Below are 13,453 nucleotides of genomic sequence, written 5' to 3' on the forward strand. Positions count from 1 at the left end.
CTAACTTTCAATCGAAAAAACTTGTTTATTTTATTTTTTGATTTTTGTCCATAATGAAGTGATCTATTTATGTAGGTCTATTTGTGAAAGTACAATTCTAAATCCCTGTCTTTTATCTTTCAAGAAGTGCAGATAAAACTCAATGATTTTAGCTTTTTTTATTTAAGCTCCTCCCTGCATTAATGAAACTATAGTTTAACCGTTATATATGCGTGAAAGCCAGTGACTAGTTATATTCACACGCGATTTAAAATTGTCTCACATTCGTTTTTCAGTCTAGTGCGACGAACGACTTACCCTACTTACTGGATTATATTATATTATAACTAAGGTATTTTCTTCAACACTAAACGAAGTTAAATTTAATTATTTATAAAAGATTCTTCTGATCAATTTCTTTCGTGCAGATACAATTGCTTACGGATGGGGGGGGGGCAGAGGCTTCAAAAGATATTTGTAAAAGGGGTTAAATGTTTTGAAACTTTTTTCGTATTCCCACATTTTTCTGGAAAGTCTTTTTCAAAATCTTAAGGGTATGAAAATCCCCTTGTATGAAGGTTTGTGTCCACAGGGGGCACGAAACTTGTATATTTTTATGCTTAAATACAGTCAAAGTAGTGATACCATTTGGAGGTTTGCTATTGTTCTCCTACGTATATTTCAAGGAAAGAAAAGTAATCTTTTGAAAAAAGTATTATAACCAGAAATATGAGGCTTTCGGACGAAGACCCAAAGCCAGATATCAAGAAAATATCGATCTGGTGGTGCAATAACTTTTCTAGGTTTTTGACTATGGAACAGGCTTCACAGAATGCACAGATAAAGCTAAACTTAACTCCGGTTAAAAAACGGAAATAGACTAGAGTAAAGATATCCGACTTTTTGGGTGTTCTGCTGCTACTACTGCTACTATTTGGCTATGGAACATGCCTCACAGAATACACAGAAAAAGCTAAAATTATCTCCAGTTAAAAAACGGGAATAGACTAGAGTAAAGATATCCGACGGTTTGGGTTTTCTGCTACTACTGCTACTGCTATTACTAGTACTACTACTGCTATTACTACTACTACTACTACTACTACTACTACTACAACTAACAATTCATTGCAGCACTAATTCACTTTAGGTTAATACAACTGCGTACCCCACTGTACTCTCAGCTTCACTAATTACTCCTTCCTGGTCCCCACTTCTTTTAAAGGTTTTCATATGACCTCTTCCAGCCCGATTTAGCGAAGTCCTGCTTTTTATCCCAGCATTGAACAAAGTTTTTTTTTAAGGGACACATACAAAGAATTGTTTTGACTTGTATTGGCCTACACTGTAACTTTAACGACTGATCACAAGTACACAATCTAGAATTTCACAATTTAGATTTTTTTTTTTTTTATCGCTTGTTGAACTTGCTCATAGCCTTTCGGATCGCATGGAGCCTGCGAGCCGTGGTGAGTTCGGCACTTCTGAAATTCAGCCCATGTATTGGAAAAATAATTAGTGTTCTTGCAATACGGTCCCTGCAATTGATTTGTGATACATACTACAAATAAAGTTGCAAGTCGGGTATTTCACCCAAAAATGTAAAAAGTGTAGCTTAAGTTTTTTGCCCTGCACCAATTAATCATGTTTACAGAATCTGCAATAATTTGTTTCAGGAGTTGGGGCGGGGATGTAACCGAAGGAAAATCTTAAGCTGTTATAAATTCTTGGAGAATTCTTGTCGTTTTATGGATTCTAGACATATAGAGTTTTACTTCCTTTAAGCTCTTTCTACTCTGATGACGCCTATATTGTCAGGTGATAACTAGCTCTTACTAGGTCATCACTTAACAGCCTTTTCAATTTTTTTCGTGAACACAAAATAGAAACTAGAATTTGTTTCAAATCAGGAATAGGCAGGCTAACGGAAACGTTTATTTTATGGGGGTCTCATTTAATAAAAAAATAGCATCCAAAAGGTATATTATTCGTAAACTAAGGATACATCTTGATTATCCTTAGCCTCCTTTCCTATATTTGGGCTTGGCAAAGCAGGGGCCGATCGAGAGCAAAATTTTGGGCGAGGGGGGGGGATGTGACAAGGGTACCAATTAGCAAAATATTGGAAGGCAGCGGAGGGCAATGTGACAAAGGTGACAATAATCGGCCAAATTGATAAATTTATTCTAAAAAAAGAGTAAAAAAGGAAAGAAAAACAGAGAAAGAGGGCACCAGAAAATATATTGGGGGCTCAGGACCCCCGCTCCCTGGATCCTCCAGTGGGGCAAGGAACTCCGTATTAATAAGGGCTGGGGAGGGGGCTCTGAATAAACTAGTTTTTTTGGATAGCATTGTAGCAATTTCGGTTTCCTCAAGAGAAGTCTTGGCTAAGACAATAAACTGAACAAACTTGGAAACTATGTCATGGTGTAAAGCAGTCACCTCTAAACTTCTTAGCAGTTTTTATTTTGACCCGTATTCATTGGTTTTCAAGAGATAAAAAATCTAATCCCTATTTCAATAATAGGTGGGAGGCTGATTACAAAATCTAGGTAATGTAGACAGGTTTTGCCTATTAATAACTATGCAGAACTCTCAAATACACTAGCAGTAGCAGATGGTAGCATTTGTCGTCATATACTAGTTTCCATTTTGATAAACAATTTATGCTTGAATAACTGTCACGGTTCAAATTAAGTGTATGCCTTTGCCTTTGAAAACTGCTTCGATTAATCTACGCTTAAAATAGGTTAATTAATTTTGAAACATTATACTACTTTATAACTGGCTGGTGAGTGATTTGCCTATAGTGAAGGAGATTTTTTGTGCTCCCTCCTACCGAAGACTTATATTGCAACCATTCTCCTTAAACGTCCTTAACCCTATGATCAATGAAAGTACTCATTAGTACGATTGAACTTTTGTTCTCCTTTAGAGGCAGGTAGTTTGTGTCAAATTTTAAATGGTCTTTTAAAAAATTACCGAGTAAAAAAAAAAACCTTTTGTCAAATGAAAGTAAACATCGACATTAACAAACAGAGATTAGTTTCTCTATAAGAAGGAAATCGACTGATCTGTCAACAAACAAATTGTGTTTGAAACTTCTTCTACTTATACTCAAGGCTTTCAACCTTAAGGGGTTTCTAATTTCAGTCAACAGATGATTTATGAAAAAAATTTAGAGGTCTGGGAGGGGCGAATGAATATATATATATATATATATATATATATATATATATATATATATATATATATATATATATATATATATATATATATATATATATATATATATATATATATATGCATATATATATATATATATATATATATATATATATATATATATATATATATATATATATATATATATATATATATATATATATATATATATATATATATATATATATATATATATATATATATATATATATATATATATATATATATATATATATATATATATATATATACGCGCGCGCGCGCGCGCGCATACATATATATATATATATATATATATATATATATATATATATATATATATATATATATATATATATATATATATATACATAGAAGATCTGTGATTAAATCCGCATTCAACCGAATGTTCATTCAGTTCTTCTGAAGCAGATGTCATAGAAAATTTAAAATTATGAGTCTTCAATGCTTTTTTAGGGCCTTATATGCCCCCCTCCCCATAAAAGAATTGGTTGGTTCACATCTTGATAGATGGTATGCAACAATACAATGCGCTGCAACTGTTAGTTTTATTGGATAAAGGGTCTACAGGTACAACTGCTCATTTTTTAATTGACTGCATATCTGTTTAGGGCCGAATGTTTTATGGGAATCCATTGTGTCCTCTGATGCTGGAAGGATGTGTTAAAAACAAACACTAAAACAAACAAATTTAAATTTAATGGGAATGAGCCGCCTTTCAATAATCTATGACTACTGTTCTGATACAGTCTCTCCAGGGGAAAACACATATGCGTAACCATCCTTCTCCATAAAATAAGAGCTTTCTGATTTGTTGATAGCGGCTATAGGGATCTCATATATGCGGATTTTCATTACATAATTTTGGTCAAAACTCGAATTTCTAGGGGAATTCAATGTCGATTTCTAAGTTTAAGCAAATTTCCATATATTAGTAGCTTTTGCTGAGCAGCAAAAAATGATTTAATTTGGTGTATTTAGGCTCAGCATAAACATGGATTATGTTTTGGATATATTTTAATAAACTTTATTTTATCAGGTTTCGGTTTCTACTGACAATTTTCGCTTTTTGTATACAATTTTGTAACAAACTAATCGATTCAAGGACCTCTTAAATGTTTAACCACACCCAAATGTTAAACCAAATGTTAAACCACACCCTGCTTCAACCCCCTTTCTTATATTCAAATCTAACATTAAAAACAATGTGCCGAGAATGATAATCATCTTTGTGAAAGTACAGCTATTTACATATTTCTTAGAAGGGGAGAGGGCGGCCTAAAATATCAAAAAAATGAATATTAGGGTAATTCTTTTCACGGTTGTCAAATAAAGGTTTTTGAATAAATAGTTTTCTTAGGGATAACCCCCCTCTCTCCTCTTCGTTTACTACCACTGTTACTAATATTACCACTACTAACATCTTACTGCAGTACCAAGCCACCTAAGACCAACGCAGCTGCGCATGCTTCTTTGCCACCCCAATCTTGGTCCAAAACTAACCCTAGAATCAAATTCTACCCCCAATTAGCAACCCTTCTTCTATTTTTATTTTACAGTTCACTAAAAGTAAGAAATTAACCTAAAAATGCACTTTTTGAGGTTTCAGGCAACGTCCCTCAACCCTCAGAAATGTCCACTGGTTCTCCTGCATCATAGCTGATATGCAATTATACACAATTGTACATAATTTTATAAAGCTTAAAATACATCAAATTAGCTAAATAAAGTTTTAACTAAAGTAGAAGCGATTTTGAATATATATTCACACATCTAAAATGTACGATGTAGAATCTTATAGTGCGTGGCACAGTTTATAGACTATATTCTGTCTATATTATATCTACTGTGGTGCGTGGTAACAAACAGTAACTAGGGAGATACTCGAACCAATAGCAACCGAAACTCTAAAAAACGGAATTTTGATAATAATTCAAGTATCAAGAGGAACCGGCTTTTTATGCTGATTAAATAAAAAAAACAAGTTTTTAAACTGAAAGTAAGGAGCGACATTAAAACTTAAAACGAACAGAAATTATTCCGCATATGGAAGGGGCTGTCCCCTCCTCAACGCTTCGCTCTTTACGCTAAAGTTTTTTATTGTTTTAAAAAATAAAGTTGTGAGACAGAGTCAAACTTTAGCGTAAAGAGCGAGGCGTTGAGGAGGGGACAGCCCCTTCCATATACGGAATAATTTCTATTCGTTTTAAGTTTTAATGTCGCTCCTTACTTTCAGTTTAAAAAACTTGTTTTTTTATTTAATTTCTGATCGTTTTTTAGTTAATGCAGCATTTATTTTGGTTCACCGTCATTGAATAAGTAAACAAAATTTACATAAAAATTTAAATTTTCTTTTGCTAAATGGATATCTCTAAATTTGGTTATGGCGTAATTTACAAATTAACTTACGTAACTAACTTCTATATTCGTATATGTTTCTTCTGGCAAAAAATACAAAGTTGCAGATTTTTGCAGATATGAGCTTGAAACCTATGTAATAGGGTTTTCTGATACGCTGAATCTGACGGTGTGATTTTCATTAAAATTCTTTCACTTGTAGGGGATGTTTCCCCCTCTTTATAAAATCAGGAAAATTTTCTCAGGGTCGTAGCCTTTGATCAGTAATACTAAACTTAATAAAATTTATATATTTAGAATCAGCATTATAAACACATTCTTTTGATATATTTATTGACATCAAAATTCCGTTTTTAAAAGTTTCGATTACTATTGAGCTGTATCGCTTGTTTTTTTTTATCTGATGTTTATTACATATATGTTATTACATATATGAGGGCCCTTAGTCAATACCATGCTCTTTACTCTAAAAGTTAAAAAAAAATTTAATTAACAAAACCATGAATCAAAAAGGCCGTTTAATTAGAATAGATAGCTATTTTGAAAGCGCTAAAAAAAACTGTAGCGTAAAGAGTGAGGTATTGAATTGGGGGAGAACCCCCTCACATACGTTATAATTTCTGTTCGTTTTAGGTTCTAATGTTGCTCCTTACTTTCAGCTGAAAAAACTTGTTTTTATTATTTAATTTCTGATCTTTTTTTAAATAATGCTTGAAAATCCGGCACCCCCCTCATAGAAATGTCCTTTACCCCAAGGAAACATCCTCCATGGAAATATTCTCCCGAGTAACCCCCTCCTTTAGCCCCCCCCCCCCAGAAAAAAATCCTTCCTGAAAATGTCTGTATACTTTCCAATAACCAATAAATAATGCTGGCAAGTCCGGCAGCCCCCTTCATGGCATTTTCCCTTCCCCCATGAAAACTTCCTTCATAAACAGATCCTCCAACATACCCCCCGACCCCCCCCCCCACTACCAGAAAAAAACCCTCCTGAAAACTTCTGTATACTTCCCAATAACCAATACTATATGTTAACATTGGGTAAAGTTCATAACTTTTAGCCCTCCCCCTGGGGACTTCGGGGGATTAAGTCATCCTAAAAGACATATTTATCATTTTTTAGACCATGTTGAACCAAATGGCTATATCAAAGTTTTGATAAGGTGACTTTGGGAAAAAAATGAGCGTGGGAGGGGGCCTAGTTTCCCTCCATTTTTTTGGGTCACTTAAAAAGCGCACTAGAGCTTTTAATTTCCATTCCAGTGAGCCCTCCCACAATATTCTAGGACTATTGGGTCGATATGATAACCCCTGGGAAAAAAACAAAAAAAATAAACAAATAAACACGCATCCGTGATCTTTCTTCTGGCAAAAAATGCAAAATTCCACATTTTTGTAGATAGGAGCTTGAAACCTGTACAGTAGGGTTCTCTGATACGCTGAATATGATGGTGTGATTTTCTGATGAACTTTTGATGGGTAGCACTAAACTTGGTGAAAGTTATATATTTGAAATCAGCATTGAAATCTGATTCTTCTGATGTATCATTTGGTATCAAAAACCTGTTTTCTAGAGTTTCGGTTACCATTGAGCCGGGTCGCTCCTTACTTACAGTTCGTTACCACGAACTGTTTGATACCAAATATGTAGGGTTCATTAAGTTTAATATTATATATCAAATGTTACGACCCTGAGAAAATTTGCCTGATTCAAAAATCGGGGAAAAGTTTCATAAAAGGCAAGGGATCTTAACCAAAACCAGACCATTAGGTTTAGCTTATCAGAGAACTTTACTGTCGGCGTTTCTTACTCCTGTCTACAAAACTATGGAATTTTGCATATTTTTTTTCACCCAGAGGAAAGATACCTGATGCACGCTTATTTATTTTGTTCTTGTTGTTCATTTTTTCGCAGAGGTCATTGTATCGGACCGATGGTCCTAGAAAATCAGGAGAGAGCACAATCAAACAAAAATTAAAAGTTCTAGAGCCCTTTTAAGGTGACCAACAAAATTTTGCCAGGGGAAAGTGGAATTTTCTGCCATTTTGTGGGAAAAATCCGCAATTTTGCCCCATGGTGGACAAAGTCGCTACCAATATAATTTCTGTGATTTAGAAATGTCAAAACATACAAGTTGAGCTTTCCAGTTTTGGAGAAAGTAATGCTCTATGGTTAAGCATTCGTTCCTGAAAAGTCTTTTAGTCCATACAAGTAAAGACACTTAAGACAGGAAAACCTTCTGATGTACGCCTAGCGGGGGCGTTCTCGATCGCAAGGAGTAACGGGAACTAGTTTCATGTACTATACTTGTCGGCAGGCGTGGGCTAATAACGTCCGTGGTCAGTACCAGACCAAGTCTGCGGGAAGTAATTACTCGTACTTCTTAGTCCTAGCCTGTTATTTCTGTGAAATTCCAGTATACGGCAACTCTTCTACAGTTGCCCTAATTTCATATTTCCAAATTATTTTTTTTCACCCTAGTCTTACCCTAATACGATAACTCCACCGCCAAAACACAACTCAAAATTAAAATAGATAATGATGTAAAAATAAATACTATAGGACATTCTACATCATATATTCTGCCTGTATTTGGAATATATGTAGTATATTCCAAAATTCCTTCTTTTCTTCATTATTATTATTTGTCATACTTTCTTTGACTGCTCAATTTTGCTTGTGGGGTGCATTTCCGTGGGGGGGAGGATTTTTCAAGGGGTAAGTTTTCTGAGGGGAAGGATTTTCCAGGTGGAATTATTTTGGGGGAATACACCCAACACCGTTTCTATTTGTATGAACTGGATATATCTATAGGAACGAAGGCATTACCTCCCGGCACTAGACCCTCCAAAACTGGGATGCTCAGTATAAAATTTTTCAACAATTCTGAACCGATTCGCTGTCTTGCATTTTTTTTTTACTAGATAGTATTTTGGCCATTTTTGGTTTTGAATTGTTGTTTTTTGCCACAAAATAGCAAAAAAAATGCTGACTTGCTGTGGCAATCTCTTTTACGACTTACGAAAAGCACTAGAACTTTCAATTTTTCTTTTGAATGAGCCCTATTCCATTTCTCTAGGATTATCATTTCGACAAGATCTCTCTTAAAAATGGAAACAAAAAAGCAAAACCAATAGAAATGCATCCGTGATTATCATTTTCAGAAAATTTTTTTTTTAATTTCCATTTTTTGTGGATAAGGACTTGACATTTCTGTAGCAAGGTGAATAAGCTGAATTTCGTATAAAATGGTGGAATTTTCACGAAGATCACTCTCCTTTCTGGTGGTGTCCACCCTCCTTATCATCTGTTAGGCAAATTAACTCAGGCCCGTAACTTCTGGTAAGAAGCTTCATGCTTGATGAGTTAAACATTTCTATTTTTTACAGATATTTTATTTTCAAAACACTGTCAAAACACTGTTTTAGAGTTCTGGATACTGTTAGCACAAGTTGCTCCTTACTTACAGTTGCTACTACGAATGTTTGATTAGCCATTGTAAGGATTTCAACTGCAGTTATATAACACTGCAAGATCATGGAATTACCAAAAACAAAATAAAACCTGAGTGATGGAGTTTGAAATTCAGTTTTTTGGAAAGCCTTCCATATTTATGAGTAAACATGAAAAATCGAAAAACTAGAAACCGCCAATTCAAGGCAAAGGGAACCCCTGTTTCATATCAATTATTTATGCTGAAGGTCTTGGATTTTGATTCCTACGTTTCAGACAAATGTCTTGATTAGAGCCTCTTAAAAGCTCCCTGAAAGATAATCCAATGTCACTTAAATATATCAAGTGTAAAACACTCAAGAAGGATACTAATATTGGACTACAGCACCATTTACGGGGATCCATGCTTAGGTTACTCAGTTTTCAAAAGGTACAAGTCTATCCCAAGCTAAGAACCTCAGTTAAAAAAAAGTTGCAATTGCCGTATAGGTGGTGACCAAGGCTGTACCCAGGATTTTTGCAGGGGAGGGAAGGGGCGGAGAAAAAGCAAACACTTGTTTATATATATTTTTGTCACTATTTTCTGTTCAGACAGAAATTTTGGGAGGTTTCAGACTAGTTACCCCCCTCCTGGATAAAGCCTAGGTGGTGACATAAATGTGTTATGACTTTTCATTCTTTGGTTCAACTATAATTCCATGCAATAGTCCCTATATTAACTTTAGTTCTTTTCATAATATGCAATCAAACCAGCAGGTTTAGGTTTATCCTGAAGTCATTTACATGCCAAGCAATTAGCTGCTTAGCTATGGGTCAACTGACGGTTTGAAATGATTTATCTCATTATTACAACCGGATTATATATAACTTGCCAGGTAATATTCTGTTGTTCCTTAATACTGAGAATAACCTAAATTATGATTTAGATCACTTTTAGTAATTTAGAATTATTTTGTTTGTCTTATAATACAACAAGCCAGGTAAACTTAGAGATCTATAAATAAATCAACCTATCTCTTCCCTCCTATATATTATGTATACGATACTACTACTACTACTAGCAATTCACTGCAGCACCAAGCCGCCTGAGGCTAACACAGATACGCACGCTCCTCCTGTATCCCAATCTATTTAAAGGCTTCCTCTTTACACCCTCCAAAGAAGTTCCCATTTCCCTTACATCTTTCCTTACAGTATCCTCCCACTCCATTCGGGAACGGCCCACTTTTTGTTTGGTCCTAGATGGTTGGTCGACAAGGACAATCATTGACAATCTCTTATCCTTCATCCGCAGAATGTGTCCAAGTCATTTCATTCTTTCTCGCATTATAGCCCTAAAAAGCAGACCACACTTTCTATCGTATATCAGAATATACATATATATATATATATATATATATATATATATATATATATATATATATATATATATATATATATATATATATATATATATATATATATATATATATATATATATATATATATATATATATATATATATATATATATATATATATATATATATATATATATATATATATATATATATATATATATATATATATATATATATATATATATATATATATATATATATATATATATATATATATATATATATATATATATATATATATATATATATATATATATATATATATATATATATATATATATATATATATATATATATATATATATATATATATATATATATATATATATATATATATATACATATATAATATATATAATTATATATATATATATATATATATATATATATATATATATATATATATATATATATATATATATATATTATGTTTAAGAGGTAATTACTTGGCAAAAAAAAAAAAAAAAAAAAAAAAAAAAAAAAAAAAAACTGTCGTCCCAAACCAGCAATTGAGACAAATGTGCACTTGAACGAGGCTTTTACCTTACCCATCTATCCAACTACCTAGGACCAAACAGTATACCCGAACCGTCAACCAAAAATAAATGTCCAAATCCATGCAACGTCTTCATCAATAAATGTAAGTCGTTGTAAATTTACATGCAAAAGCACATTAAATCTAGCAAAATATTTCCAAGTAGAACCTTCCATTTAGGGCTCATCAGAAGAAATACCACCTGCTTTAACGGATTTCGAGGCTTTACATTCTATACCCGGCACGGTGGAGCCTCTACCATAAGATCTATATGGTAACCCTATGTCAGGTAAAACTTGTGAAATACATGCATACTAGTCAAGCTATTAAAAATTACATACAAAAAGTGTTTCAATGTTTCCATAATAAAATACCAGAGGTCACTGAAAGAGACAATACTGAAACAAATGAAGACATGTCAAGATGTATCTTTTATTGGTATCTGGAACCAATTACCAATTTAAAGATCTTCAAACTTGTTTGAAAACCTCTACAAACTCAAACATCAAAAAAAGAAAAGTGCAAGAGAAATTATATTAAAATATCGTTCAGTATTTCTTTATAATTTTTTGTATATTTACTTAAAAGTTCATGATACATGGAACTAAATTTTTTGAATTGCCCACTAATTGTTTTGGCAGAAAAACCTCTTCAGATCAGTTTTTCGCTCAGCTTTTTACATCTATTTTTAAAATCTGTGTAATTACTGCATATTTTTGCATACCTAAATAATTGGGAATAATAAGCCAAATAAGTAATATTTGAATGTATATTACTTTCAAGAAATGGGAAATTAATTACTTCAAAATTAAAATCATCCGTTTTATTATATAATTTAAAAACTAATTTATTATTATTTGAAATATTAATATTTAAATCTAAGAAATGGTCGGAGTGTCCCATCCCATAGCTAGGCTCAAGAATTAACTCTTGTGGATAAATTTTTTTTGAAATCTCAATAAACTCGGCACAATTTATTACTAAAAGGTCGTCCAAATATCTTTTATTAATTGAAAGGTTATATTTTAAATTGCTTGGGCTATTTTTATTTATCATATATTCATATTCTAATTGACTTAAAAACAGGTCTGCTATGAATGGACTCGCATTCCCACCCATAGGAATACCTACAGTTTGTTTCCCATAAAGGCGATACGTAAATAAGGTGAGGAATGGCTATAGCTAAAAGATCGGAAAAGATCTTGAAATCCTTTAAAATAGACGGCGGATTAAAATGAAAAGCTACCATTTGATTCATCATGGCTGGAAACCCTATACATAAGACTTTCAGTCCCTACCTTGTAGAACAAGGAAAACCACTTTTTGCAAAAGTAATATTAATGAGTTTCCTTTGTAGAATGTTGGGGTGGGGTTATCTTAAAGCTTCAATAAAGCTTTTCAATCAGCCGAATCCAATGTATGTTCACAAACTAACAAACTCAGGACTTAAGGGGTTTGACGATTCAGACACTGTTGTCAAGTGAAAATAAATCTCTCACAGTTATTCTCATAATTTACGGTTATTTAATTTTTTTCCGTTTTTAGATTTGCCCTCTCTCTTCATGTAAATTCCCATGTACATATCTAATTTAACCGTAAATTTTCAGATATAAGACATAAACCCATGGTCAATTTAGTTCAAGTTCCATTTGGCAAAATTGAGTCTAGGTTTCTTTCTTCCCATTAACCTTTATCATTGAGCTCCACTTTCATTTGCAATGAATACTTCGAAAAACGGGGAATTTGGCCCTTAAATTAGCGTCAGCTAAGGTATTTAGGAAAGGGCGGGTTCAGAAACTACAATGCTGATAATAACACTAACAACAATGTGAACAATTTCCAAGACAATAATAATGACATAGAAGACAACAAAAAGGATGATTATTAGTAATTATTGACGTCGTCAACAAGAACAATAGCATCAAAATTGGTGTCGAGAATGGTAACGATACCCCATGACGTTAATGATGGGACAAATGACGTTCAAAATGATGATATTTAGCTCCTGGTAAGCCTAAAGCGTAAATAGCCTAGACCCATCTCAGTATCATCCTCCCAAATATTTGAAACTACTTACACATAAGATCGGCTGTGAATAGCTTTAAGAAATTCCACTTGGCTATTACTATATGTGAATCTTACTTGCAACTAGAGGGCGTACTTATACACTTTTCCTAGCATCAGCCTAAAGACCTTTCACGGCAATATGGCTTGTACTTGCTTGTACTCTTCTCCTAACATCGGTCCATTTGGAAATTTGGAAAATTTTGCCTTGATAGAAAACTTTTCCTATTTTCAGATCACCCTCGTGGGAAATTTACTCTAGACTCTTGCCTCTGAACCACACAGAAAGTGGTGCAAGGAAAGTGGTTGCAAATGAACAGGTCCGAACACACAAAAAAGATATTTTAAGGCTGAAAACATCCTGGCTGTCCGAAGGGGTTGGGGTCCTTCAAATAAGTTTGTCTGAATTAGAAGTTGAATCATTGTATTTTAGTTTTCT

General features: G+C 33.3%; 1 protein-coding gene across 1 annotated transcript in view; it reads left to right on the plus strand.

Moving 5' to 3' along the window:
- The first annotated feature begins 237 nt into the window (after nucleotides 1-237).
- LOC148956213 (uncharacterized) overlaps nucleotides 238-13,453 on the plus strand; it is a 29,476-nt gene continuing 16,260 nt past the window's right edge. Inside the window, exon 1 of the mRNA XM_089098349.1 lies at nucleotides 238-331. The gene's annotated coding sequence lies outside the window, so the exon portion shown is untranslated. The remainder of the gene's footprint in view (nucleotides 332-13,453) is intronic.

The sequence above is a fragment of the Artemia sp. Qi Xiang Cuo genome, chromosome 1 (assembly GCF_049724085.1).
Source record: "Artemia sp. Qi Xiang Cuo chromosome 1, ASM4972408v1, whole genome shotgun sequence".
Classification (NCBI taxonomy): domain Eukaryota; kingdom Metazoa; phylum Arthropoda; class Branchiopoda; order Anostraca; family Artemiidae; genus Artemia; species Artemia sp. Qi Xiang Cuo.